Here is a 17,651-nt window from a genome sequence, read left to right on the forward strand (position 1 = left end):
CTTACGGCCATACCACCCTGGAAATGCCCGATCTCATCTGAACTCGGAAGTAAAGCAGGGTCGGGCCTGGTTAGTACTTGGATGGGAGACCGCCTGGGAATACCAGGTGCTGTAAGCTTTTCGAAGTGCTTCATTTGGCAGCTGATTTAAATAGCCAACGCTTGACATCCTCTTTCGCTTACGGCCATACCACCCTGGAAATGCCCGATCTCATCTGAACTCGGAAGTAAAGCAGGGTCGGGCCTGGTTAGTACTTGGATGGGAGACCGCCTGGGAATACCAGGTGCTGTAAGCTTTTCGAAGTGCTTCATTTGGCAGCTGATTTAAATAGCCAACGCTTGACATCCTCTTTCGCTTACGGCCATACCACCCTGGAAATGCCCGATCTCATCTGAACTCGGAAGTAAAGCAGGGTCGGGCCTGGTTAGTACTTGGATGGAAGACCGCCTGGGAATACCAGGTGCTGTAAGCTTTTCGAAGTGCTTCATTTGGCAGCTGATTTAAATAGCCAACGCTTGACATCCTCTTTCGCTTACGGCCATACCACCCTGGAAATGCCCGATCTCATCTGAACTCGGAAGTAAAGCAGGGTCGGGCCTGGTTAGTACTTGGATGGGAGACCGCCTGGGAATACCAGGTGCTGTAAGCTTTTCGAAGTGCTTCATTTGGCAGCTGATTTAAATAGCCAACGCTTGACATCCTCTTTCGCTTACGGCCATACCACCYTGGAAATGCCCGATCTCATCYGAACTCGGAAGTAAAGCAGGGTCGGGCCCTGGTTAGTACTTGGATGGGAGACCGCCTGGGAATACCAGGTGCTGTAAGCTTTTCGAAGTGCTTCATTTGGCAGCTGATTTAAATAGCCAACGCTTGACATCCTCTTTCGCTTACGGCCATACCACCCTGGAAATGCCCGATCTCATCTGAACTCGGAAGTAAAGCAGGGTCGGGCCCGGTTAGTACTTGGATGGGAGACCGCCTGGGAATACCAGGTGCTGTAAGCTTTTCGAAGTGCTTCATTTGGCAGCTGATTTAAATAGCCAACGCTTGACATCCTCTTTCGCTTACGGCCATACCACCCTGGAAATGCCCGATCTCATCTGAACTCGGAAGTAAAGCAGGGTCGGGCCTGGTTAGTACTTGGATGGGAGACCGCCTGGGAATACCAGGTGCTGTAAGCTTTTCGAAGTGCTTCATTTGGCAGCTGATTTAAATAGCCAACGCTTGACATCCTCTTTCGCTTACGGCCATACCACCCTGGAAATGCCCGATCTCATCTGAACTCGGAAGTAAAGCAGGGTCGGGCCTGGTTAGTACTTGGATGGGAGACCGCCTGGGAATACCAGGTGCTGTAAGCTTTTCGAAGTGCTTCATTTGGCAGCTGATTTAAATAGCCAACGCTTGACATCCTCTTTCGCTTACGGCCATACCACCCTGGAAATGCCCGATCTCATCTGAACTCGGAAGTAAAGCAGGGTCGGGCCTGGTTAGTACTTGGATGGGAGACCGCCTGGGAATACCAGGTGCTGTAAGCTTTTCGAAGTGCTTCATTTGGCAGCTGATTTAAATAGCCAACGCTTGACATCCTCTTTCGCTTACGGCCATACCACCCTGGAAATGCCCGATCTCATCTGAACTCGGAAGTAAAGCAGGGTCGGGCCYTGGTTAGTACTTGGATGGGAGACCGCCTGGGAATACCAGGTGCTGTAAGCTTTTCGAAGTGCTTCATTTGGCAGCTGATTTAAATAGCCAACGCTTGACATCCTCTTTCGCTTACGGCCATACCACCCTGGAAATGCCCGATCTCATCTGAACTCGGAAGTAAAGCAGGGTCGGGCCTGGTTAGTACTTGGATGGGAGACCGCCTGGGAATACCAGGTGCTGTAAGCTTTTCGAAGTGCTTCATTTGGCAGCTGATTTAAATAGCCAACGCTTGACATCCTCTTTCGCTTACGGCCATACCACCCTGGAAATGCCCGATCTCATCTGAACTCGGAAGTAAAGCAGGGTCGGGCCTGGTTAGTACTTGGATGGGAGACCGCCTGGGAATACCAGGTGCTGTAAGCTTTTCGAAGTGCTTCATTTGGCAGCTGATTTAAATAGCCAACGCTTGACATCCTCTTTCGCTTACGGCCATACCACCCTGGAAATGCCCGATCTCATCTGAACTCGGAAGTAAAGCAGGGTCGGGCCTGGTTAGTACTTGGATGGGAGACCGCCTGGGAATACCAGGTGCTGTAAGCTTTTCGAAGTGCTTCATTTGGCAGCTGATTTAAATAGCCAACGCTTGACATCCTCTTTCGCTTACGGCCATACCACCCTGGAAATGCCCGATCTCATCTGAACTCGGAAGTAAAGCAGGGTCGGGCCTGGTTAGTACTTGGATGGGAGACCGCCTGGGAATACCAGGTGCTGTAAGCTTTTCGAAGTGCTTCATTTGGCAGCTGATTTAAATAGCCAACGCTTGACATCCTCTTTCGCTTACGGCCATACCACCCTGGAAATGCCCGATCTCATCTGAACTCGGAAGTAAAGCAGGGTCGGGCCTGGTTAGTACTTGGATGGGAGACCGCCTGGGAATACCAGGTGCTGTAAGCTTTTCGAAGTGCTTCATTTGGCAGCTGATTTAAATAGCCAACGCTTGACATCCTCTTTCGCTTACGGCCATACCACCCTGGAAATGCCCGATCTCATCTGAACTCGGAAGTAAAGCAGGGTCGGGCCTGGTTAGTACTTGGATGGGAGACYGCCTGGGAATACCAGGTGCTGTAAGCTTTTCGAAGTGCTTCATTTGGCAGCTGATTTAAATAGCCAACGCTTGACATCCTCTTTCGCTTACGGCCATACCACCCTGGAAATGCCCGATCTCATCTGAACTCGGAAGTAAAGCAGGGTCGGGCCTGGTTAGTACTTGGATGGGAGACCGCCTGGGAATACCAGGTGCTGTAAGCTTTTCGAAGTGCTTCATTTGGCAGCTGATTTAAATAGCCAACGCTTGACATCCTCTTTCGCTTACGGCCATACCACCCTGGAAATGCCCGATCTCATCTGAACTCGGAAGTAAAGCAGGGTCGGGCCTGGTTAGTACTTGGATGGGAGACCGCCTGGGAATACCAGGTGCTGTAAGCTTTTCGAAGTGCTTCATTTGGCAGCTGATTTAAATAGCCAACGCTTGACATCCTCTTTCGCTTACGGCCATACCACCCTGGAAATGCYCGATCTCATCTGAACTCGGAAGTAAAGCAGGGTCGGGCCTGGTTAGTACTTGGATGGGAGACCGCCTGGGAATACCAGGTGCTGTAAGCTTTTCGAAGTGCTTCATTTGGCAGCTGATTTAAATAGCCAACGCTTGACATCCTCTTTCGCTTACGGCCATACCACCCTGGAAATGCCCGATCTCATCTGAACTCGGAAGTAAAGCAGGGTCGGGCCTGGTTAGTACTTGGATGGGAGACCGCCTGGGAATACCAGGTGCTGTAAGCTTTTCGAAGTGCTTCATTTGGCAGCTGATTTAAATAGCCAACGCTTGACATCCTCTTTCGCTTACGGCCATACCACCCTGGAAATGCCCGATCTCATCTGAACTCGGAAGTAAAGCAGGGTCGGGCCTGGTTAGTACTTGGATGGGAGACCGCCTGGGAATACCAGGTGCTGTAAGCTTTTCGAAGTGCTTCATTTGGCAGCTGATTTAAATAGCCAACGCTTGACATCCTCTTTCGCTTACGGCCATACCACCCTGGAAATGCCCGATCTCATCTGAACTCGGAAGTAAAGCAGGGTCGRSCCTGGTTAGTACTTGGATGGGAGACCGCCTGGGAATACCAGGTGCTGTAAGCTTTTCGAAGTGCTTCATTTGGCAGCTGATTTAAATAGCCAACGCTTGACATCCTCTTTCGCTTACGGCCATACCACCCTGGAAATGCCCGATCTCATCTGAACTCGGAAGTAAAGCAGGGTCGGGCCTGGTTAGTACTTGGATGGGAGACCGCCTGGGAATACCAGGTGCTGTAAGCTTTTCGAAGTGCTTCATTTGGCAGCTGATTTAAATAGCCAACGCTTGACATCCTCTTTCGCTTACGCCATACCACCCTGGAAATGCCCGATCTCATCTGAACTCGGAAGTAAAGCAGGGTCGGGCCTGGTTAGTACTTGGATGGGAGACCGCCTGGGAATACCAGGTGCTGTAAGCTTTTCGAAGTGCTTCATTTGGCAGCTGATTTAAATAGCCAACGCTTGACATCCTCTTTCGCTTACGGCCATACCACCCTGGAAATGCCCGATCTCATCTGAACTCGGAAGTAAAGCAGGGTCGGGCCTGGTTAGTACTTGGATGGGAGACCGCCTGGGAATACCAGGTGCTGTAAGCTTTTCGAAGTGCTTCATTTGGCAGCTGATTTAAATAGCCAACGCTTGACATCCTCTTTCGCTTACGGCCATACCACCCTGGAAATGCCCGATCTCATCTGAACTCGGAAGTAAAGCAGGGTCGGGCCTGGTTAGTACTTGGATGGGAGACCGCCTGGGAATACCAGGTGCTGTAAGCTTTTCGAAGTGCTTCATTTGGCAGCTGATTTAAATAGCCAACGCTTGACATCCTCTTTCGCTTACGGCCATACCACCCTGGAAATGCCCGATCTCATCTGAAYTCGGAAGTAAAGCAGGGTCGGGCCTGGTTAGTACTTGGATGGGAGACCGCCTGGGAATACCAGGTGCTGTAAGCTTTTCGAAGTGCTTCATTTGGCAGCTGATTTAAATAGCCAACGCTTGACATCCTCTTTCGCTTACGGCCATACCACCCTGGAAATGCCCGATCTCATCTGAACTCGGAAGTAAAGCAGGGTCGGGTCCGGTTAGTACTTGGATGGGAGACCGCCTGGGAATACCAGGTGCTGTAAGCTTTTCGAAGTGCTTCATTTGGCAGCTGATTTAAATAGCCAACGCTTGACATCCTCTTTCGCTTACGGCCATACCACCCTGGAAATGCCCGATCTCATCTGAACTCGGAAGTAAAGCAGGGTCGGGCCYGGTTAGTACTTGGATGGGAGACCGCCTGGGAATACCAGGTGCTGTAAGCTTTTCGAAGTGCTTCATTTGGCAGCTGATTTAAATAGCCAACGCTTGACATCCTCTTTCGCTTACGGCCATACCACCCTGGAAATGCCCGATCTCATCTGAACTYGGAAGTAAAGCAGGGTCGGGCCYGGTTAGTACTTGGATGGGAGACCGCCTGGGAATACCAGGTGCTGTAAGCTTTTCGAAGTGCTTCATTTGGCAGCTGATTTAAATAGCCAACGCTTGACATCCTCTTTCGCTTACGGCCATACCACCCTGGAAATGCCCGATCTCATCTGAACTCKGAAGTAAAGCAGGGTCGGGCCTGGTTAGTACTTGGATGGGAGACCGCCTGGGAATACCAGGTGCTGTAAGCTTTTCGAAGTGCTTCATTTGGCAGCTGATTTAAATAGCCAACGCTTGACATCCTCTTTCGCTTACGGCCATACCACCCTGGAAATGCCCGATCTCATCTRAACTCGGAAGTAAAGCAGGGTCGGGCCTGGTTAGTACTTGGATGGGAGACCGCCTGGGAATACCAGGTGCTGTAAGCTTTTCGAAGTGCTTCATTTGGCAGCTGATTTAAATAGCCAACGCTTGACATCCTCTTTCGCTTACGGCCATACCACCCTGGAAATGCCCGATCTCATCTGAACTCGGAAGTAAAGCAGGGTCGGGCCTGGTTAGTACTTGGATGGGAGACCGCCTGGGAATACCAGGTGCTGTAAGCTTTTCGAAGTGCTTCATTTGGCAGCTGATTTAAATAGCCAACGCTTGACATCCTCTTTCGCTTACGGCCATACCACCCTGGAAATGCCCGATCTCATCTGAACTCGGAAGTAAAGCAGGGTCGGGCCTGGTTAGTACTTGGATGGGAGACCGCCTGGGAATACCAGGTGCTGTAAGCTTTTCGAAGTGCTTCATTTGGCAGCTGATTTATATAGCCAACGCTTGACATCCTCTTTCGCTTACGGCCATACCACCCTGGAAATGCCCGATCTCATCTGAACTCGGAAGTAAAGCAGGGTCGGGCCTGGTTAGTRCTTGGATGGGAGACCGCCTGGGAATACCAGGTGCTGTAAGCTTTTCGAAGTGCTTCATTTGGCAGCTGATTTATATAGCCAACGCTTGACATCCTCTTTCGCTTACGGCCATACCACCCTGGAAATGCCCGATCTCATCTGAACTCGGAAGTAAAGCAGGGTCGGGCCTGGTTAGTACTTGGATGGGAGACCGCCTGGGAATACCAGGTGCTGTAAGCTTTTCGAAGTGCTTCATTTGGCAGCTGATTTAAATAGCCAACGCTTGACATCCTCTTTCGCTTACGGCCATACCACCCTGGAAATGCCCGATCTCATCTGAACTCGGAAGTAAAGCAGGGTCGGGCCTGGTTAGTACTTGGATGGGAGACCGCCTGGGAATACCAGGTGCTGTAAGCTTTTCGAAGTGCTTCATTTGGCAGCTGATTTAAATAGCCAACGCTTGACATCCTCTTTCGCTTACGGCCATACCACCCTGGAAATGCCCGATCTCATCTGAACTCGGAAGTAAAGCAGGGTCGGGCCTGGTTAGTACTTGGATGGGAGACCGCCTGGGAATACCAGGTGCTGTAAGYTTTTCGAAGTGCTTCATTTGGCAGCTGATTTAAATAGCCAACGCTTGACATCCTCTTTCGCTTACGGCCATACCACCCTGGAAATGCCCGATCTCATCTGAACTCGGAAGTAAAGCAGGGTCGGGCCCGGTTAGTACTTGGATGGGAGACCGCCTGGGAATACCAGGTGCTGTAAGCTTTTCGAAGTGCTTCATTTGGCAGCTGATTTAAATAGCCAACGCTTGACATCCTCTTTCGCTTACGGCCATACCACCCTGGAAATGCCCGATCTCATCTGAACTCGGAAGTAAAGCAGGGTCGGGCCCGGTTAGTACTTGGATGGGAGACCGCCTGGGAATACCAGGTGCTGTAAGCTTTTCGAAGTGCTTCATTTGGCAGCTGATTTAAATAGCCAACGCTTGACATCCTCTTTYGCTTACGGCCATACCACCCTGGAAATGCCCGATCTCATCTGAACTCGGAAGTAAAGCAGGGTCGGGCCCGGTTAGTACTTGGATGGGAGACCGCCTGGGAATACCAGGTGCTGTAAGYTTTTCGAAGTGCTTCATTTGGCAGCTGATTTAAATAGCCAACGCTTGACATCCTCTTTCGCTTACGGCCATACCACCCTGGAAATGCCCGATCTCATCTGAACTCGGAAGTAAAGCAGGGTCGGGCCTGGTTAGTACTTGGATGGGAGACCGCCTGGGAATACCAGGTGCTGTAAGCTTTTCGAAGTGCTTCATTTGGCAGCTGATTTAAATAGCCAACGCTTGACATCCTCTTTCGCTTACGGCCATACCACCCTGGAAATGCCCGATCTCATCTGAACTCGGAAGTAAAGCAGGGTCGGGCCCGGTTAGTACTTGGATGGGAGACCGCCTGGGAATACCAGGTGCTGTAAGCTTTTCGAAGTGCTTCATTTGGCAGCTGATTTAAATAGCCAACGCTTGACATCCTCTTTCGCTTACGGCCATACCACCCTGGAAATGCCCGATCTCATCTGAACTCGGAAGTAAAGCAGGGTCGGGCCCGGTTAGTACTTGGATGGGAGACCGCCTGGGAATACCAGGTGCTGTAAGCTTTTCGAAGTGCTTCATTTGGCAGCTGATTTAAATAGCCAACGCTTGACATCCTCTTTCGCTTACGGCCATACCACCCTGSAAATGCCCGATCTCATCTGAACTCGGAAGTAAAGCAGGGTCGGGCCTGGTTAGTACTTGGATGGGAGACCGCCTGGGAATACCAGGTGCTGTAAGCTTTTCGAAGTGCTTCATTTGGCAGCTGATTTAAATAGCCAACGCTTGACATCCTCTTTCGCTTACGGCCATACCACCCTGGAAATGCCCGATCTCATCTGAACTCGGAAGTAAAGCAGGGTCGGGCCCGGTTAGTACTTGGATGGGAGACCGCCTGGGAATACCAGGTGCTGTAAGCTTTTCGAAGTGCTTCATTTGGCAGCTGATTTAAATAGCCAACGCTTGACATCCTCTTTCGCTTACGGCCATACCACCCTGGAAATGCCCGATCTCATCTGAACTCGGAAGTAAAGCAGGGTCGGGCCTGGTTAGTACTTGGATGGGAGACCGCCTGGGAATACCAGGTGCTGTAAGCTTTTCGAAGTGCTTCATTTGGCAGCTGATTTAAATAGCCAACGCTTGACATCCTCTTTCGCTTACGGCCATACCACCCTGGAAATGCCCGATCTCATCTGAACTCGGAAGTAAAGCAGGGTCGGGCCCGGTTAGTACTTGGATGGGAGACCGCCTGGGAATACCAGGTGCTGTAAGCTTTTCGAAGTGCTTCATTTGGCAGCTGATTTAAATAGCCAACGCTTGACATCCTCTTTCGCTTACGGCCATACCACCCTGGAAATGCCCGATCTCATCTGAACTCGGAAGTAAAGCAGGGTCGGGCCTGGTTAGTACTTGGATGGGAGACCGCCTGGGAATACCAGGTGCTGTAAGCTTTTCGAAGTGCTTCATTTGGCAGCTGATTTAAATAGCCAACGCTTGACATCCTCTTTCGCTTACGGCCATACCACCCTGGAAATGCCCGATCTCATCTGAACTCGGAAGTAAAGCAGGGTCGGGCCTGGTTAGTACTTGGATGGGAGACCGCCTGGGAATACCAGGTGCTGTAAGCTTTTCGAAGTGCTTCATTTGGCAGCTGATTTAAATAGCCAACGCTTGACATCCTCTTTCGCTTACGGCCATACCACCCTGGAAATGCMCGATCTCATCTGAACTCGGAAGTAAAGCAGGGTCGGGCCTGGTTAGTACTTGGATGGGAGACCGCCTGGGAATACCAGGTGCTGTAAGCTTTTCGAAGTGCTTCATTTGGCAGCTGATTTAAATAGCCAACGCTTGACATCCTCTTTCGCTTACGGCCATACCACCCTGGAAATGCCCGATCTCATCTGAACTCGGAAGTAAAGCAGGGTCGGGCCTGGTTAGTACTTGGATGGGAGACCGCCTGGGAATACCAGGTGCTGTAAGCTTTTCGAAGTGCTTCATTTGGCAGCTGATTTAAATAGCCAACGCTTGACATCCTCTTTCGCTTACGGCCATACCACCCTGGAAATGCCCGATCTCATCTGAACTCGGAAGTAAAGCAGGGTCGGGCCTGGTTAGTACTTGGATGGGAGACCGCCTGGGAATACCAGGTGCTGTAAGCTTTTCGAAGTGCTTCATTTGGCAGCTGATTTAAATAGCCAACGCTTGACATCCTCTTTCGCTTACGGCCATACCACCCTGGAAATGCCCGATCTCATCTGAACTCGGAAGTAAAGCAGGGTCGGGCCTGGTTAGTACTTGGATGGGAGACCGCCTGGGAATACCAGGTGCTGTAAGCTTTTCGAAGTGCTTCATTTGGCAGCTGATTTAAATAGCCAACGCTTGACATCCTCTTTCGCTTACGGCCATACCACCCTGGAAATGCCCGATCTCATCTGAACTCGGAAGTAAAGCAGGGTCGGGCCTGGTTAGTACTTGGATGGGAGACCGCCTGGGAATACCAGGTGCTGTAAGCTTTTCGAAGTGCTTCATTTGGCAGCTGATTTAAATAGCCAACGCTTGACATCCTCTTTCGCTTACGGCCATACCACCCTGGAAATGCCCGATCTCATCTGAACTCGGAAGTAAAGCAGGGTCGGGCCTGGTTAGTACTTGGATGGGAGACCGCCTGGGAATACCAGGTGCTGTAAGCTTTTCGAAGTGCTTCATTTGGCAGCTGATTTAAATAGCCAACGCTTGACATCCTCTTTCGCTTACGGCCATACCACCCTGGAAATGCYCGATCTCATCTGAACTCGGAAGTAAAGCAGGGTCGGGCCTGGTTAGTACTTGGATGGGAGACCGCCTGGGAATACCAGGTGCTGTAAGCTTTTCGAAGTGCTTCATTTGGCAGCTGATTTAAATAGCCAACGCTTGACATCCTCTTTCGCTTACGGCCATACCACCCTGGAAATGCCCGATCTCATCTGAACTCGGAAGTAAAGCAGGGTCGGGCCTGGTTAGTACTTGGATGGGAGACCGCCTGGGAATACCAGGTGCTGTAAGCTTTTCGAAGTGCTTCATTTGGCAGCTGATTTAAATAGCCAACGCTTGACATCCTCTTTCGCTTACGGCCATACCACCCTGGAAATGCCCGATCTCATCTGAACTCGGAAGTAAAGCAGGGTCGGGCCCGGTTAGTACTTGGATGGGAGACCGCCTGGGAATACCAGGTGCTGTAAGCTTTTCGAAGTGCTTCATTTGGCAGCTGATTTAAATAGCCAACGCTTGACATCCTCTTTCGCTTWMGGCCATACCACCCTGGAAATGCCCGATCTCATCTGAACTCGGAAGTAAAGCAGGGTCGGGCCTGGTTAGTACTTGGATGGGACACCGCCTGGGAATACCAGGTGCTGTAAGCTTTTCGAAGTGCTTCATTTGGCAGCTGATTTAAATAGCCAACGCTTGACATCCTCTTTCGCTTACGGCCATACCACCCTGGAAATGCCCGATCTCATCTGAACTCGGAAGTAAAGCAGGGTCGGGCCCGGTTAGTACTTGGATGGGAGACCGCCTGGGAATACCAGGTGCTGTAAGCTTTTCGAAGTGCTTCATTTGGCAGCTGATTTAAATAGCCAACGCTTGACATCCTCTTTCGCTTACGGCCATACCACCCTGGAAATGCCCGATCTCATCTGAACTCGGAAGTAAAGCAGGGTCGGGCCTGGTTAGTACTTGGATGGGAGACCGCCTGGGAATACCAGGTGCTGTAAGCTTTTCGAAGTGCTTCATTTGGCAGCTGATTTAAATAGCCAACGCTTGACATCCTCTTTCGCTTACGGCCATACCACCCTGGAAATGCCCGATCTCATCTGAACTCGGAAGTAAAGCAGGGTCGGGCCTGGTTAGTACTTGGATGGGAGACCGCCTGGGAATACCAGGTGCTGTAAGCTTTTCGAAGTGCTTCATTTGGCAGCTGATTTAAATAGCCAACGCTTGACATCCTCTTTCGCTTACGGCCATACCACCCTGGAAATGCCCGATCTCATCTGAACTCGGAAGTAAAGCAGGGTCGGGCCTGGTTAGTACTTGGATGGGAGACCGCCTGGGAATACCAGGTGCTGTAAGCTTTTCGAAGTGCTTCATTTGGCAGCTGATTTAAATAGCCAACGCTTGACATCCTCTTTCGCTTACGGCCATACCACCCTGGAAATGCCCGATCTCATCTGAACTCGGAAGTAAAGCAGGGTCGGGCCTGGKTAGTACTTGGATGGGAGACCGCCTGGGAATACCAGGTGCTGTAAGCTTTTCGAAGTGCTTCATTTGGCAGCTGATTTAAATAGCCAACGCTTGACATCCTCTTTCGCTTACGGCCATACCACCCTGGAAATGCCCGATCTCATCTGAACTCGGAAGTAAAGCAGGGTCGGGCCTGGTTAGTACTTGGATGGGAGACCGCCTGGGAATACCAGGTGCTGTAAGCTTTTCGAAGTGCTTCATTTGGCAGCTGATTTAAATAGCCAACGCTTGACATCCTCTTTCGCTTACGGCCATACCACCCTGGAAATGCCCGATCTCATCTGAACTCGGAAGTAAAGCAGGGTCGGGCCTGGTTAGTACTTGGATGGGAGACCGCCTGGGAATACCAGGTGCTGTAAGCTTTTCGAAGTGCTTCATTTGGCAGCTGATTTAAATAGCCAACGCTTGACATCCTCTTTCGCTTACGGCCATACCACCCTGGAAATGCCCGATCTCATCTGAACTCRGAAGTAAAGCAGGGTCGGGCCTGGTTAGTACTTGGATGGGAGACCGCCTGGGAATACCAGGTGCTGTAAGCTTTTCGAAGTGCTTCATTTGGCAGCTGATTTAAATAGCCAACGCTTGACATCCTCTTTCGCTTACGGCCATACCACCCTGGAAATGCCCGATCTCATCTGAACTCGGAAGTAAAGCAGGGTCGGGCCTGGTTAGTACTTGGATGGGAGACCGCCTGGGAATACCAGGTGCTGTAAGCTTTTCGAAGTGCTTCATTTGGCAGCTGATTTAAATAGCCAACGCTTGACATCCTCTTTCGCTTACGGCCATACCACCCTGGAAATGCCCGATCTCATCTGAACTCGGAAGTAAAGCAGGGTCGGGCCTGGTTAGTACTTGGATGGGAGACCGCCTGGGAATACCAGGTGCTGTAAGCTTTTCGAAGTGCTTCATTTGGCAGCTGATTTAAATAGCCAACGCTTGACATCCTCTTTCGCTTACGGCCATACCACCCTGGAAATGCCCGATCTCATCTGAACTCGGAAGTAAAGCAGGGTCGRSCCTGGTTAGTACTTGGATGGGAGACCGCCTGGGAATACCAGGTGCTGTAAGCTTTTCGAAGTGCTTCATTTGGCAGCTGATTTAAATAGCCAACGCTTGACATCCTCTTTCGCTTACGGCCATACCACCCTGGAAATGCCCGATCTCATCTGAACTCGGAAGTAAAGCAGGGTCGGGCCTGGTTAGTACTTGGATGGGAGACCGCCTGGGAATACCAGGTGCTGTAAGCTTTTCGAAGTGCTTCATTTGGCAGCTGATTTAAATAGCCAACGCTTGACATCCTCTTTCGCTTACGGCCATACCACCCTGGAAATGCCCGATCTCATCTGAACTCGGAAGTAAAGCAGGGTCGGGCCTGGTTAGTACTTGGATGGGAGACCGCCTGGGAATACCAGGTGCTGTAAGCTTTTCGAAGTGCTTCATTTGGCAGCTGATTTAAATAGCCAACGCTTGACATCCTCTTTCGCTTACGGCCATACCACCCTGGAAATGCCCGATCTCATCTGAACTCGGAAGTAAAGCAGGGTCGGGCCTGGTTAGTACTTGGATGGGAGACCGCCTGGGAATACCAGGTGCTGTAAGCTTTTCGAAGTGCTTCATTTGGCAGCTGATTTAAATAGCCAACGCTTGACATCCTCTTTCGCTTACGGCCATACCACCCTGGAAATGCCCGATCTCATCTGAACTCGGAAGTAAAGCAGGGTCGGGCCTGGTTAGTACTTGGATGGGAGACCGCCTGGGAATACCAGGTGCTGTAAGCTTTTCGAAGTGCTTCATTTGGCAGCTGATTTAAATAGCCAACGCTTGACATCCTCTTTCGCTTACGGCCATACCACCCTGGAAATGCCCGATCTCATCTGAACTYGGAAGTAAAGCAGGGTCGGGCCTGGTTAGTACTTGGATGGGAGACCGCCTGGGAATACCAGGTGCTGTAAGCTTTTCGAAGTGCTTCATTTGGCAGCTGATTTAAATAGCCAACGCTTGACATCCTCTTTCGCTTACGGCCATACCACCCTGGAAATGCCCGATCTCATCTGAACTCGGAAGTAAAGCAGGGTCGGGYCYGGTTAGTACTTGGATGGGAGACCGCCTGGGAATACCAGGTGCTGTAAGCTTTTCGAAGTGCTTCATTTGGCAGCTGATTTAAATAGCCAACGCTTGACATCCTCTTTCGCTTACGGCCATACCACCCTGGAAATGCCCGATCTCATCTGAACTCGGAAGTAAAGCAGGGTCGGGCCYGGTTAGTACTTGGATGGGAGACCGCCTGGGAATACCAGGTGCTGTAAGCTTTTCGAAGTGCTTCATTTGGCAGCTGATTTAAATAGCCAACGCTTGACATCCTCTTTCGCTTACGGCCATACCACCCTGGAAATGCCCGATCTCATCTGAACTCGGAAGTAAAGCAGGGTCGGGCCYGGTTAGTACTTGGATGGGAGACCGCCTGGGAATACCAGGTGCTGTAAGCTTTTCGAAGTGCTTCATTTGGCAGCTGATTTAAATAGCCAACGCTTGACATCCTCTTTCGCTTACGGCCATACCACCCTGGAAATGCCCGATCTCATCTGAACTCKGAAGTAAAGCAGGGTCGGGCCTGGTTAGTACTTGGRTGGGAGACCGCCTGGGAATACCAGGTGCTGTAAGCTTTTCGAAGTGCTTCATTTGGCAGCTGATTTAAATAGCCAACGCTTGACATCCTCTTTCGCTTACGGCCATACCACCCTGGAAATGCCCGATCTCATCTRAACTCGGAAGTAAAGCAGGGTCGGGCCTGGTTAGTACTTGGATGGGAGACCGCCTGGGAATACCAGGTGCTGTAAGCTTTTCGAAGTGCTTCATTTGGCAGCTGATTTAAATAGCCAACGCTTGACATYCTCTTTCGCTTACGGCCATACCACCCTGGAAATGCCCGATCTCATCTGAACTCGGAAGTAAAGCAGGGTCGGGCCYGGTTAGTACTTGGATGGGAGACCGCCTGGGAATACCAGGTGCTGTAAGCTTTTCGAAGTGCTTCATTTGGCAGCTGATTTAAATAGCCAACGCTTGACATCCTCTTTCGCTTACGGCCATACCACCCTGGAAATGCCCGATCTCATCTGAACTCGGAAGTAAAGCAGGGTCGGGCCTGGTTAGTACTTGGATGGGAGACCGCCTGGGAATACCAGGTGCTGTAAGCTTTTCGAAGTGCTTCATTTGGCAGCTGATTTAAATAGCCAACGCTTGACATCCWCTTTCGCTTACRGCCATACCACCCTGGAAATGCCCGATCTCATCTGAACTCGGAAGTAAAGCAGGGTCGGGCCTGGTTAGTACTTGGATGGGAGACCGCCTGGGAATACCAGGTGCTGTAAGCTTTTCGAAGTGCTTCATTTGGCAGCTGATTTAAATAGCCAACGCTTGACATCCTCTTTCGCTTACGGCCATACCACCCTGGAAATGCCCGATCTCATCTGAACTCGGAAGTAAAGCAGGGTCGGGCCTGGTTAGTACTTGGATGGGAGACYGCCTGGGAATACCAGGTGCTGTAAGCTTTTCGAAGTGCTTCATTTGGCAGCTGATTTAAATAGCCAACGCTTGACATCCTCTTTCGCTTACGGCCATACCACCCTGGAAATGCCCGATCTCATCTGAACTCGGAAGTAAAGCAGGGTCGGGCCTGGTTAGTACTTGGATGGGAGACCGCCTGGGAATACCAGGTGCTGTAAGCTTTTCGAAGTGCTTCATTTGGCAGCTGATTTAAATAGCCAACGCTTGACATCCTCTTTCGCTTACGGCCATACCACCCTGGAAATGCCCGATCTCATCTGAACTCGGAAGTAAAGCAGGGTCGGGCCTGGTTAGTACTTGGATGGGAGACCGCCTGGGAATACCAGGTGCTGTAAGCTTTTCGAAGTGCTTCATTTGGCAGCTGATTTAAATAGCCAACGCTTGACATCCTCTTTCGCTTACGGCCATACCACCCTGGAAATGCCCGATCTCATCTGAACTCGGAAGTAAAGCAGGGTCGGGCCTGGTTAGTACTTGGATGGGAGACCGCCTGGGAATACCAGGTGCTGTAAGCTTTTCGAAGTGCTTCATTTGGCAGCTGATTTAAATAGCCAACGCTTGACATCCTCTTTCGCTTACGGCCATACCACCYTGGAAATGCCCGATCTCATCTGAACTCGGAAGTAAAGCAGGGTCGGGCCYGGTTAGTACTTGGATGGGAGACCGCCTGGGAATACCAGGTGCTGTAAGCTTTTCGAAGTGCTTCATTTGGCAGCTGATTTAAATAGCCAACGCTTGACATCCTCTTTCGCTTACGGCCATACCACCCTGGAAATGCCCGATCTCATCTGAACTCGGAAGTAAAGCAGGGTCGGGCCTGGTTAGTACTTGGATGGGAGACCGCCTGGGAATACCAGGTGCTGTAAGCTTTTCGAAGTGCTTCATTTGGCAGCTGATTTAAATAGCCAACGCTTGACATCCTCTTTCGCTTACGGCCATACCACCCTGGAAATGCCCGATCTCATCTGAACTCGGAAGTAAAGCAGGGTCGGGCCTGGTTAGTACTTGGATGGGAGACCGCCTGGGAATACCAGGTGCTGTAAGCTTTTCGAAGTGCTTCATTTGGCAGCTGATTTAAATAGCCAACGCTTGACATCCTCTTTCGCTTACGGCCATACCACCCTGGAAATGCCCRATCTCATCTGAACTCGGAAGTAAAGCAGGGTCGGGCCTGGTTAGTACTTGGATGGGAGACCGCCTGGGAATACCAGGTGCTGTAAGCTTTTCGAAGTGCTTCATTTGGCAGCTGATTTAAATAGCCAACGCTTGACATYCTCTTTCGCTTACGGCCATACCACCCTGGAAATGCCCGATCTCATCTGAACTCGGAAGTAAAGCAGGGTCGGGCCCGGTTAGTACTTGGATGGGAGACCGCCTGGGAATACCAGGTGCTGTAAGCTTTTCGAAGTGCTTCATTTGGCAGCTGATTTAAATAGCCAACGCTTGACATCCTCTTTCGCTTACGGCCATACCACCCTGGAAATGCCCGATCTCATCTGAACTCGGAAGTAAAGCAGGGTCGGGCCTGGTTAGTACTTGGATGGGAGACCGCCTGGGAATACCAGGTGCTGTAWGCTTTTCGAAGTGCTTCATTTGGCAGCTGATTTAAATAGCCAACGCTTGACATCCTCTTTCGCTTACGGCCATACCACCCTGGAAATGCCCGATCTCATCTGAACTCGGAAGTAAAGCAGGGTCGGGCCCGGTTAGTACTTGGATGGGAGACCGCCTGGGAATACCAGGTGCTGTAAGCTTTTCGAAGTGCTTCATTTGGCAGCTGATTTAAATAGCCAACGMTTGACATCCTCTTTCGCTTACGGCCATACCACCCTGGAAATGCCCGATCTCATCTGAACTCGGAAGTAAAGCAGGGTCGGGCCTGGTTAGTACTTGGATGGGAGACCGCCTGGGAATACCAGGTGCTGTAAGCTTTTCGAAGTGCTTCATTTGGCAGCTGATTTAAATAGCCAACGCTTGACATCCTCTTTCGCTTACGGCCATACCACCCTGGAAATGCMCGATCTCATCTGAACTCGGAAGTAAAGCAGGGTCGRGCCCGGTTAGTACTTGGATGGGAGACCGCCTGGGAATACCAGGTGCTGTAAGCTTTTCGAAGTGCTTCATTTGGCAGCTGATTTAAATAGCCAACGCTTGACATCCTCTTTCGCTTACGGCCATACCACCCTGGAAATGCCCGATCTCATCTGAACTCGGAAGTAAAGCAGGGTCGGGCCTGGTTAGTACTTGGATGGGAGACCGCCTGGGAATACCAGGTGCTGTAAGCTTTTCGAAGTGCTTCATTTGGCAGCTGATTTAAATAGCCAACGCTTGACATCCTCTTTCGCTTAYGGCCATACCACCCTGGAAATGCCCGATCTCATCTGAACTCGGAAGTAAAGCAGGGTCGGGCCTGGTTAGTACTTGGATGGGAGACCGCCTGGGAATACCAGGTGCTGTAAGCTTTTCGAAGTGCTTCATTTGGCAGCTGATTTAAATAGCCAACGCTTGACATCCTCTTTCGCTTACGGCCATACCACCCTGGAAATGCCCGATCTCATCTGAACTCGGAAGTAAAGCAGGGTCGGGCCTGGTTAGTACTTGGATGGGAGACCGCCTGGGAATACCAGGTGCTGTAAGCTTTTCGAAGT

At 50.9% G+C, this 17,651-nt stretch overlaps 1 protein-coding gene and 100 non-coding genes across 101 annotated transcripts in view; all 101 read left to right on the plus strand.

Moving 5' to 3' along the window:
• The window catches only part of LOC137495148 (5S ribosomal RNA), a 119-nt gene extending 1 nt beyond the window's left edge, over window positions 1–118 (plus strand). Inside the window, exon 1 of the ribosomal RNA XR_011015065.1 lies at window positions 1–118. This exon is cut by the window's left edge and continues 1 nt beyond it. This is a non-coding gene — a ribosomal RNA (5S ribosomal RNA).
• The window catches only part of LOC100537530 (uncharacterized), an 858,077-nt gene that overhangs the window by 349,677 nt on the left and 490,749 nt on the right, over window positions 1–17,651 (plus strand). The gene's annotated exons all lie outside the window — the stretch shown is intronic.
• LOC141382760 (5S ribosomal RNA) lies at window positions 177–295 on the plus strand. The gene has a single exon (XR_012403700.1). It is a non-coding gene; the product is annotated as a 5S ribosomal RNA (ribosomal RNA).
• LOC141383532 (5S ribosomal RNA) lies at window positions 354–472 on the plus strand. Its single transcript, XR_012404553.1, has one exon. It is a non-coding gene; the product is annotated as a 5S ribosomal RNA (ribosomal RNA).
• On the plus strand, window positions 531–649 carry LOC141382761 (5S ribosomal RNA). Its single transcript, XR_012403701.1, has one exon. It is a non-coding gene; the product is annotated as a 5S ribosomal RNA (ribosomal RNA).
• Window positions 708–827, plus strand: LOC141383761 (5S ribosomal RNA). The gene has a single exon (XR_012404797.1). It is a non-coding gene; the product is annotated as a 5S ribosomal RNA (ribosomal RNA).
• Window positions 886–1,004, plus strand: LOC141383088 (5S ribosomal RNA). Its single transcript, XR_012404054.1, has one exon. It is a non-coding gene; the product is annotated as a 5S ribosomal RNA (ribosomal RNA).
• On the plus strand, window positions 1,063–1,181 carry LOC141382762 (5S ribosomal RNA). The gene has a single exon (XR_012403702.1). It is a non-coding gene; the product is annotated as a 5S ribosomal RNA (ribosomal RNA).
• On the plus strand, window positions 1,240–1,358 carry LOC141382763 (5S ribosomal RNA). Its single transcript, XR_012403703.1, has one exon. It is a non-coding gene; the product is annotated as a 5S ribosomal RNA (ribosomal RNA).
• LOC141382764 (5S ribosomal RNA) lies at window positions 1,417–1,535 on the plus strand. The gene has a single exon (XR_012403704.1). It is a non-coding gene; the product is annotated as a 5S ribosomal RNA (ribosomal RNA).
• LOC141383765 (5S ribosomal RNA) lies at window positions 1,594–1,713 on the plus strand. Its single transcript, XR_012404801.1, has one exon. It is a non-coding gene; the product is annotated as a 5S ribosomal RNA (ribosomal RNA).
• Window positions 1,772–1,890, plus strand: LOC141382765 (5S ribosomal RNA). The gene has a single exon (XR_012403705.1). It is a non-coding gene; the product is annotated as a 5S ribosomal RNA (ribosomal RNA).
• LOC141382766 (5S ribosomal RNA) lies at window positions 1,949–2,067 on the plus strand. The gene has a single exon (XR_012403706.1). It is a non-coding gene; the product is annotated as a 5S ribosomal RNA (ribosomal RNA).
• Window positions 2,126–2,244, plus strand: LOC141382767 (5S ribosomal RNA). The gene has a single exon (XR_012403707.1). It is a non-coding gene; the product is annotated as a 5S ribosomal RNA (ribosomal RNA).
• On the plus strand, window positions 2,303–2,421 carry LOC141382768 (5S ribosomal RNA). The gene has a single exon (XR_012403708.1). It is a non-coding gene; the product is annotated as a 5S ribosomal RNA (ribosomal RNA).
• On the plus strand, window positions 2,480–2,598 carry LOC141382769 (5S ribosomal RNA). Its single transcript, XR_012403709.1, has one exon. It is a non-coding gene; the product is annotated as a 5S ribosomal RNA (ribosomal RNA).
• On the plus strand, window positions 2,657–2,775 carry LOC141383333 (5S ribosomal RNA). Its single transcript, XR_012404347.1, has one exon. It is a non-coding gene; the product is annotated as a 5S ribosomal RNA (ribosomal RNA).
• On the plus strand, window positions 2,834–2,952 carry LOC141382770 (5S ribosomal RNA). The gene has a single exon (XR_012403710.1). It is a non-coding gene; the product is annotated as a 5S ribosomal RNA (ribosomal RNA).
• LOC141382771 (5S ribosomal RNA) lies at window positions 3,011–3,129 on the plus strand. The gene has a single exon (XR_012403711.1). It is a non-coding gene; the product is annotated as a 5S ribosomal RNA (ribosomal RNA).
• On the plus strand, window positions 3,188–3,306 carry LOC137495075 (5S ribosomal RNA). Its single transcript, XR_011015020.2, has one exon. It is a non-coding gene; the product is annotated as a 5S ribosomal RNA (ribosomal RNA).
• Window positions 3,365–3,483, plus strand: LOC137493956 (5S ribosomal RNA). Its single transcript, XR_011013931.2, has one exon. It is a non-coding gene; the product is annotated as a 5S ribosomal RNA (ribosomal RNA).
• LOC137495063 (5S ribosomal RNA) lies at window positions 3,542–3,660 on the plus strand. The gene has a single exon (XR_011015007.1). It is a non-coding gene; the product is annotated as a 5S ribosomal RNA (ribosomal RNA).
• LOC137495052 (5S ribosomal RNA) lies at window positions 3,719–3,837 on the plus strand. Its single transcript, XR_011014996.2, has one exon. It is a non-coding gene; the product is annotated as a 5S ribosomal RNA (ribosomal RNA).
• Window positions 3,896–4,014, plus strand: LOC137492763 (5S ribosomal RNA). Its single transcript, XR_011012736.2, has one exon. It is a non-coding gene; the product is annotated as a 5S ribosomal RNA (ribosomal RNA).
• LOC137492762 (5S ribosomal RNA) lies at window positions 4,073–4,190 on the plus strand. Its single transcript, XR_011012735.2, has one exon. It is a non-coding gene; the product is annotated as a 5S ribosomal RNA (ribosomal RNA).
• On the plus strand, window positions 4,249–4,367 carry LOC137492760 (5S ribosomal RNA). Its single transcript, XR_011012733.2, has one exon. It is a non-coding gene; the product is annotated as a 5S ribosomal RNA (ribosomal RNA).
• LOC137495041 (5S ribosomal RNA) lies at window positions 4,426–4,544 on the plus strand. The gene has a single exon (XR_011014985.1). It is a non-coding gene; the product is annotated as a 5S ribosomal RNA (ribosomal RNA).
• On the plus strand, window positions 4,603–4,721 carry LOC137492759 (5S ribosomal RNA). Its single transcript, XR_011012732.2, has one exon. It is a non-coding gene; the product is annotated as a 5S ribosomal RNA (ribosomal RNA).
• Window positions 4,780–4,898, plus strand: LOC137493531 (5S ribosomal RNA). Its single transcript, XR_011013503.2, has one exon. It is a non-coding gene; the product is annotated as a 5S ribosomal RNA (ribosomal RNA).
• On the plus strand, window positions 4,957–5,075 carry LOC137492758 (5S ribosomal RNA). Its single transcript, XR_011012731.2, has one exon. It is a non-coding gene; the product is annotated as a 5S ribosomal RNA (ribosomal RNA).
• On the plus strand, window positions 5,134–5,252 carry LOC141383390 (5S ribosomal RNA). Its single transcript, XR_012404407.1, has one exon. It is a non-coding gene; the product is annotated as a 5S ribosomal RNA (ribosomal RNA).
• Window positions 5,311–5,429, plus strand: LOC141383411 (5S ribosomal RNA). Its single transcript, XR_012404428.1, has one exon. It is a non-coding gene; the product is annotated as a 5S ribosomal RNA (ribosomal RNA).
• On the plus strand, window positions 5,488–5,606 carry LOC141383453 (5S ribosomal RNA). The gene has a single exon (XR_012404471.1). It is a non-coding gene; the product is annotated as a 5S ribosomal RNA (ribosomal RNA).
• On the plus strand, window positions 5,665–5,783 carry LOC141382772 (5S ribosomal RNA). The gene has a single exon (XR_012403712.1). It is a non-coding gene; the product is annotated as a 5S ribosomal RNA (ribosomal RNA).
• Window positions 5,842–5,960, plus strand: LOC141382773 (5S ribosomal RNA). Its single transcript, XR_012403713.1, has one exon. It is a non-coding gene; the product is annotated as a 5S ribosomal RNA (ribosomal RNA).
• Window positions 6,019–6,137, plus strand: LOC141383401 (5S ribosomal RNA). Its single transcript, XR_012404418.1, has one exon. It is a non-coding gene; the product is annotated as a 5S ribosomal RNA (ribosomal RNA).
• Window positions 6,196–6,314, plus strand: LOC141382774 (5S ribosomal RNA). The gene has a single exon (XR_012403714.1). It is a non-coding gene; the product is annotated as a 5S ribosomal RNA (ribosomal RNA).
• On the plus strand, window positions 6,373–6,491 carry LOC141382775 (5S ribosomal RNA). The gene has a single exon (XR_012403715.1). It is a non-coding gene; the product is annotated as a 5S ribosomal RNA (ribosomal RNA).
• On the plus strand, window positions 6,550–6,668 carry LOC141383145 (5S ribosomal RNA). The gene has a single exon (XR_012404119.1). It is a non-coding gene; the product is annotated as a 5S ribosomal RNA (ribosomal RNA).
• On the plus strand, window positions 6,727–6,845 carry LOC141383089 (5S ribosomal RNA). The gene has a single exon (XR_012404055.1). It is a non-coding gene; the product is annotated as a 5S ribosomal RNA (ribosomal RNA).
• LOC141383091 (5S ribosomal RNA) lies at window positions 6,904–7,022 on the plus strand. The gene has a single exon (XR_012404057.1). It is a non-coding gene; the product is annotated as a 5S ribosomal RNA (ribosomal RNA).
• Window positions 7,081–7,199, plus strand: LOC141383346 (5S ribosomal RNA). Its single transcript, XR_012404360.1, has one exon. It is a non-coding gene; the product is annotated as a 5S ribosomal RNA (ribosomal RNA).
• LOC141382776 (5S ribosomal RNA) lies at window positions 7,258–7,376 on the plus strand. The gene has a single exon (XR_012403716.1). It is a non-coding gene; the product is annotated as a 5S ribosomal RNA (ribosomal RNA).
• LOC141383092 (5S ribosomal RNA) lies at window positions 7,435–7,553 on the plus strand. The gene has a single exon (XR_012404058.1). It is a non-coding gene; the product is annotated as a 5S ribosomal RNA (ribosomal RNA).
• LOC141383093 (5S ribosomal RNA) lies at window positions 7,612–7,730 on the plus strand. Its single transcript, XR_012404059.1, has one exon. It is a non-coding gene; the product is annotated as a 5S ribosomal RNA (ribosomal RNA).
• LOC141383124 (5S ribosomal RNA) lies at window positions 7,789–7,907 on the plus strand. The gene has a single exon (XR_012404093.1). It is a non-coding gene; the product is annotated as a 5S ribosomal RNA (ribosomal RNA).
• LOC141383094 (5S ribosomal RNA) lies at window positions 7,966–8,084 on the plus strand. The gene has a single exon (XR_012404060.1). It is a non-coding gene; the product is annotated as a 5S ribosomal RNA (ribosomal RNA).
• LOC141382777 (5S ribosomal RNA) lies at window positions 8,143–8,261 on the plus strand. The gene has a single exon (XR_012403717.1). It is a non-coding gene; the product is annotated as a 5S ribosomal RNA (ribosomal RNA).
• On the plus strand, window positions 8,320–8,438 carry LOC141383095 (5S ribosomal RNA). Its single transcript, XR_012404061.1, has one exon. It is a non-coding gene; the product is annotated as a 5S ribosomal RNA (ribosomal RNA).
• LOC141382778 (5S ribosomal RNA) lies at window positions 8,497–8,615 on the plus strand. The gene has a single exon (XR_012403718.1). It is a non-coding gene; the product is annotated as a 5S ribosomal RNA (ribosomal RNA).
• Window positions 8,674–8,792, plus strand: LOC141382779 (5S ribosomal RNA). The gene has a single exon (XR_012403719.1). It is a non-coding gene; the product is annotated as a 5S ribosomal RNA (ribosomal RNA).
• On the plus strand, window positions 8,851–8,969 carry LOC141383393 (5S ribosomal RNA). Its single transcript, XR_012404410.1, has one exon. It is a non-coding gene; the product is annotated as a 5S ribosomal RNA (ribosomal RNA).
• LOC141382780 (5S ribosomal RNA) lies at window positions 9,028–9,146 on the plus strand. The gene has a single exon (XR_012403720.1). It is a non-coding gene; the product is annotated as a 5S ribosomal RNA (ribosomal RNA).
• LOC141382781 (5S ribosomal RNA) lies at window positions 9,205–9,323 on the plus strand. The gene has a single exon (XR_012403721.1). It is a non-coding gene; the product is annotated as a 5S ribosomal RNA (ribosomal RNA).
• On the plus strand, window positions 9,382–9,500 carry LOC141382782 (5S ribosomal RNA). The gene has a single exon (XR_012403722.1). It is a non-coding gene; the product is annotated as a 5S ribosomal RNA (ribosomal RNA).
• Window positions 9,559–9,677, plus strand: LOC141382783 (5S ribosomal RNA). Its single transcript, XR_012403723.1, has one exon. It is a non-coding gene; the product is annotated as a 5S ribosomal RNA (ribosomal RNA).
• LOC141382784 (5S ribosomal RNA) lies at window positions 9,736–9,854 on the plus strand. Its single transcript, XR_012403724.1, has one exon. It is a non-coding gene; the product is annotated as a 5S ribosomal RNA (ribosomal RNA).
• Window positions 9,913–10,031, plus strand: LOC141383291 (5S ribosomal RNA). Its single transcript, XR_012404301.1, has one exon. It is a non-coding gene; the product is annotated as a 5S ribosomal RNA (ribosomal RNA).
• On the plus strand, window positions 10,090–10,208 carry LOC141382785 (5S ribosomal RNA). Its single transcript, XR_012403725.1, has one exon. It is a non-coding gene; the product is annotated as a 5S ribosomal RNA (ribosomal RNA).
• Window positions 10,267–10,385, plus strand: LOC141383096 (5S ribosomal RNA). Its single transcript, XR_012404062.1, has one exon. It is a non-coding gene; the product is annotated as a 5S ribosomal RNA (ribosomal RNA).
• Window positions 10,444–10,562, plus strand: LOC141383783 (5S ribosomal RNA). The gene has a single exon (XR_012404821.1). It is a non-coding gene; the product is annotated as a 5S ribosomal RNA (ribosomal RNA).
• Window positions 10,621–10,739, plus strand: LOC141383097 (5S ribosomal RNA). Its single transcript, XR_012404063.1, has one exon. It is a non-coding gene; the product is annotated as a 5S ribosomal RNA (ribosomal RNA).
• Window positions 10,798–10,916, plus strand: LOC141382786 (5S ribosomal RNA). The gene has a single exon (XR_012403726.1). It is a non-coding gene; the product is annotated as a 5S ribosomal RNA (ribosomal RNA).
• On the plus strand, window positions 10,975–11,093 carry LOC141382787 (5S ribosomal RNA). The gene has a single exon (XR_012403727.1). It is a non-coding gene; the product is annotated as a 5S ribosomal RNA (ribosomal RNA).
• LOC141382788 (5S ribosomal RNA) lies at window positions 11,152–11,270 on the plus strand. The gene has a single exon (XR_012403728.1). It is a non-coding gene; the product is annotated as a 5S ribosomal RNA (ribosomal RNA).
• On the plus strand, window positions 11,329–11,447 carry LOC141382827 (5S ribosomal RNA). Its single transcript, XR_012403767.1, has one exon. It is a non-coding gene; the product is annotated as a 5S ribosomal RNA (ribosomal RNA).
• LOC141382789 (5S ribosomal RNA) lies at window positions 11,506–11,624 on the plus strand. The gene has a single exon (XR_012403729.1). It is a non-coding gene; the product is annotated as a 5S ribosomal RNA (ribosomal RNA).
• On the plus strand, window positions 11,683–11,801 carry LOC141382790 (5S ribosomal RNA). The gene has a single exon (XR_012403730.1). It is a non-coding gene; the product is annotated as a 5S ribosomal RNA (ribosomal RNA).
• LOC141383397 (5S ribosomal RNA) lies at window positions 11,860–11,978 on the plus strand. The gene has a single exon (XR_012404414.1). It is a non-coding gene; the product is annotated as a 5S ribosomal RNA (ribosomal RNA).
• LOC141382791 (5S ribosomal RNA) lies at window positions 12,037–12,155 on the plus strand. The gene has a single exon (XR_012403731.1). It is a non-coding gene; the product is annotated as a 5S ribosomal RNA (ribosomal RNA).
• Window positions 12,214–12,332, plus strand: LOC141382792 (5S ribosomal RNA). The gene has a single exon (XR_012403732.1). It is a non-coding gene; the product is annotated as a 5S ribosomal RNA (ribosomal RNA).
• Window positions 12,391–12,509, plus strand: LOC141383679 (5S ribosomal RNA). The gene has a single exon (XR_012404710.1). It is a non-coding gene; the product is annotated as a 5S ribosomal RNA (ribosomal RNA).
• LOC141382793 (5S ribosomal RNA) lies at window positions 12,568–12,686 on the plus strand. Its single transcript, XR_012403733.1, has one exon. It is a non-coding gene; the product is annotated as a 5S ribosomal RNA (ribosomal RNA).
• LOC141382794 (5S ribosomal RNA) lies at window positions 12,745–12,863 on the plus strand. The gene has a single exon (XR_012403734.1). It is a non-coding gene; the product is annotated as a 5S ribosomal RNA (ribosomal RNA).
• Window positions 12,922–13,040, plus strand: LOC141382795 (5S ribosomal RNA). Its single transcript, XR_012403735.1, has one exon. It is a non-coding gene; the product is annotated as a 5S ribosomal RNA (ribosomal RNA).
• On the plus strand, window positions 13,099–13,217 carry LOC141382796 (5S ribosomal RNA). Its single transcript, XR_012403736.1, has one exon. It is a non-coding gene; the product is annotated as a 5S ribosomal RNA (ribosomal RNA).
• LOC141383342 (5S ribosomal RNA) lies at window positions 13,276–13,394 on the plus strand. Its single transcript, XR_012404356.1, has one exon. It is a non-coding gene; the product is annotated as a 5S ribosomal RNA (ribosomal RNA).
• On the plus strand, window positions 13,453–13,571 carry LOC141383380 (5S ribosomal RNA). The gene has a single exon (XR_012404397.1). It is a non-coding gene; the product is annotated as a 5S ribosomal RNA (ribosomal RNA).
• Window positions 13,630–13,748, plus strand: LOC141383037 (5S ribosomal RNA). Its single transcript, XR_012404002.1, has one exon. It is a non-coding gene; the product is annotated as a 5S ribosomal RNA (ribosomal RNA).
• LOC141383038 (5S ribosomal RNA) lies at window positions 13,807–13,925 on the plus strand. Its single transcript, XR_012404003.1, has one exon. It is a non-coding gene; the product is annotated as a 5S ribosomal RNA (ribosomal RNA).
• Window positions 13,984–14,102, plus strand: LOC141383505 (5S ribosomal RNA). The gene has a single exon (XR_012404526.1). It is a non-coding gene; the product is annotated as a 5S ribosomal RNA (ribosomal RNA).
• On the plus strand, window positions 14,161–14,279 carry LOC141383454 (5S ribosomal RNA). The gene has a single exon (XR_012404472.1). It is a non-coding gene; the product is annotated as a 5S ribosomal RNA (ribosomal RNA).
• LOC141383039 (5S ribosomal RNA) lies at window positions 14,338–14,456 on the plus strand. Its single transcript, XR_012404004.1, has one exon. It is a non-coding gene; the product is annotated as a 5S ribosomal RNA (ribosomal RNA).
• LOC141382797 (5S ribosomal RNA) lies at window positions 14,515–14,633 on the plus strand. The gene has a single exon (XR_012403737.1). It is a non-coding gene; the product is annotated as a 5S ribosomal RNA (ribosomal RNA).
• LOC141383030 (5S ribosomal RNA) lies at window positions 14,692–14,810 on the plus strand. Its single transcript, XR_012403995.1, has one exon. It is a non-coding gene; the product is annotated as a 5S ribosomal RNA (ribosomal RNA).
• On the plus strand, window positions 14,869–14,987 carry LOC141383334 (5S ribosomal RNA). The gene has a single exon (XR_012404348.1). It is a non-coding gene; the product is annotated as a 5S ribosomal RNA (ribosomal RNA).
• On the plus strand, window positions 15,046–15,164 carry LOC141382798 (5S ribosomal RNA). Its single transcript, XR_012403738.1, has one exon. It is a non-coding gene; the product is annotated as a 5S ribosomal RNA (ribosomal RNA).
• Window positions 15,223–15,341, plus strand: LOC141382799 (5S ribosomal RNA). The gene has a single exon (XR_012403739.1). It is a non-coding gene; the product is annotated as a 5S ribosomal RNA (ribosomal RNA).
• LOC141382800 (5S ribosomal RNA) lies at window positions 15,400–15,518 on the plus strand. Its single transcript, XR_012403740.1, has one exon. It is a non-coding gene; the product is annotated as a 5S ribosomal RNA (ribosomal RNA).
• On the plus strand, window positions 15,577–15,695 carry LOC141383297 (5S ribosomal RNA). Its single transcript, XR_012404309.1, has one exon. It is a non-coding gene; the product is annotated as a 5S ribosomal RNA (ribosomal RNA).
• LOC141382801 (5S ribosomal RNA) lies at window positions 15,754–15,872 on the plus strand. Its single transcript, XR_012403741.1, has one exon. It is a non-coding gene; the product is annotated as a 5S ribosomal RNA (ribosomal RNA).
• On the plus strand, window positions 15,931–16,049 carry LOC141382802 (5S ribosomal RNA). The gene has a single exon (XR_012403742.1). It is a non-coding gene; the product is annotated as a 5S ribosomal RNA (ribosomal RNA).
• On the plus strand, window positions 16,108–16,226 carry LOC141383504 (5S ribosomal RNA). Its single transcript, XR_012404525.1, has one exon. It is a non-coding gene; the product is annotated as a 5S ribosomal RNA (ribosomal RNA).
• Window positions 16,285–16,403, plus strand: LOC141383098 (5S ribosomal RNA). The gene has a single exon (XR_012404064.1). It is a non-coding gene; the product is annotated as a 5S ribosomal RNA (ribosomal RNA).
• Window positions 16,462–16,580, plus strand: LOC141383312 (5S ribosomal RNA). Its single transcript, XR_012404324.1, has one exon. It is a non-coding gene; the product is annotated as a 5S ribosomal RNA (ribosomal RNA).
• Window positions 16,639–16,757, plus strand: LOC141383099 (5S ribosomal RNA). Its single transcript, XR_012404065.1, has one exon. It is a non-coding gene; the product is annotated as a 5S ribosomal RNA (ribosomal RNA).
• On the plus strand, window positions 16,816–16,934 carry LOC141382803 (5S ribosomal RNA). Its single transcript, XR_012403743.1, has one exon. It is a non-coding gene; the product is annotated as a 5S ribosomal RNA (ribosomal RNA).
• Window positions 16,993–17,111, plus strand: LOC141383724 (5S ribosomal RNA). Its single transcript, XR_012404758.1, has one exon. It is a non-coding gene; the product is annotated as a 5S ribosomal RNA (ribosomal RNA).
• Window positions 17,170–17,288, plus strand: LOC141382804 (5S ribosomal RNA). Its single transcript, XR_012403744.1, has one exon. It is a non-coding gene; the product is annotated as a 5S ribosomal RNA (ribosomal RNA).
• LOC141383128 (5S ribosomal RNA) lies at window positions 17,347–17,465 on the plus strand. The gene has a single exon (XR_012404098.1). It is a non-coding gene; the product is annotated as a 5S ribosomal RNA (ribosomal RNA).
• On the plus strand, window positions 17,524–17,642 carry LOC141382805 (5S ribosomal RNA). The gene has a single exon (XR_012403745.1). It is a non-coding gene; the product is annotated as a 5S ribosomal RNA (ribosomal RNA).

The sequence above is a fragment of the Danio rerio genome, chromosome 4, assembly GCF_049306965.1.
Source record: "Danio rerio strain Tuebingen ecotype United States chromosome 4, GRCz12tu, whole genome shotgun sequence".
In the NCBI taxonomy this organism is placed as follows: domain Eukaryota; kingdom Metazoa; phylum Chordata; class Actinopteri; order Cypriniformes; family Danionidae; genus Danio; species Danio rerio.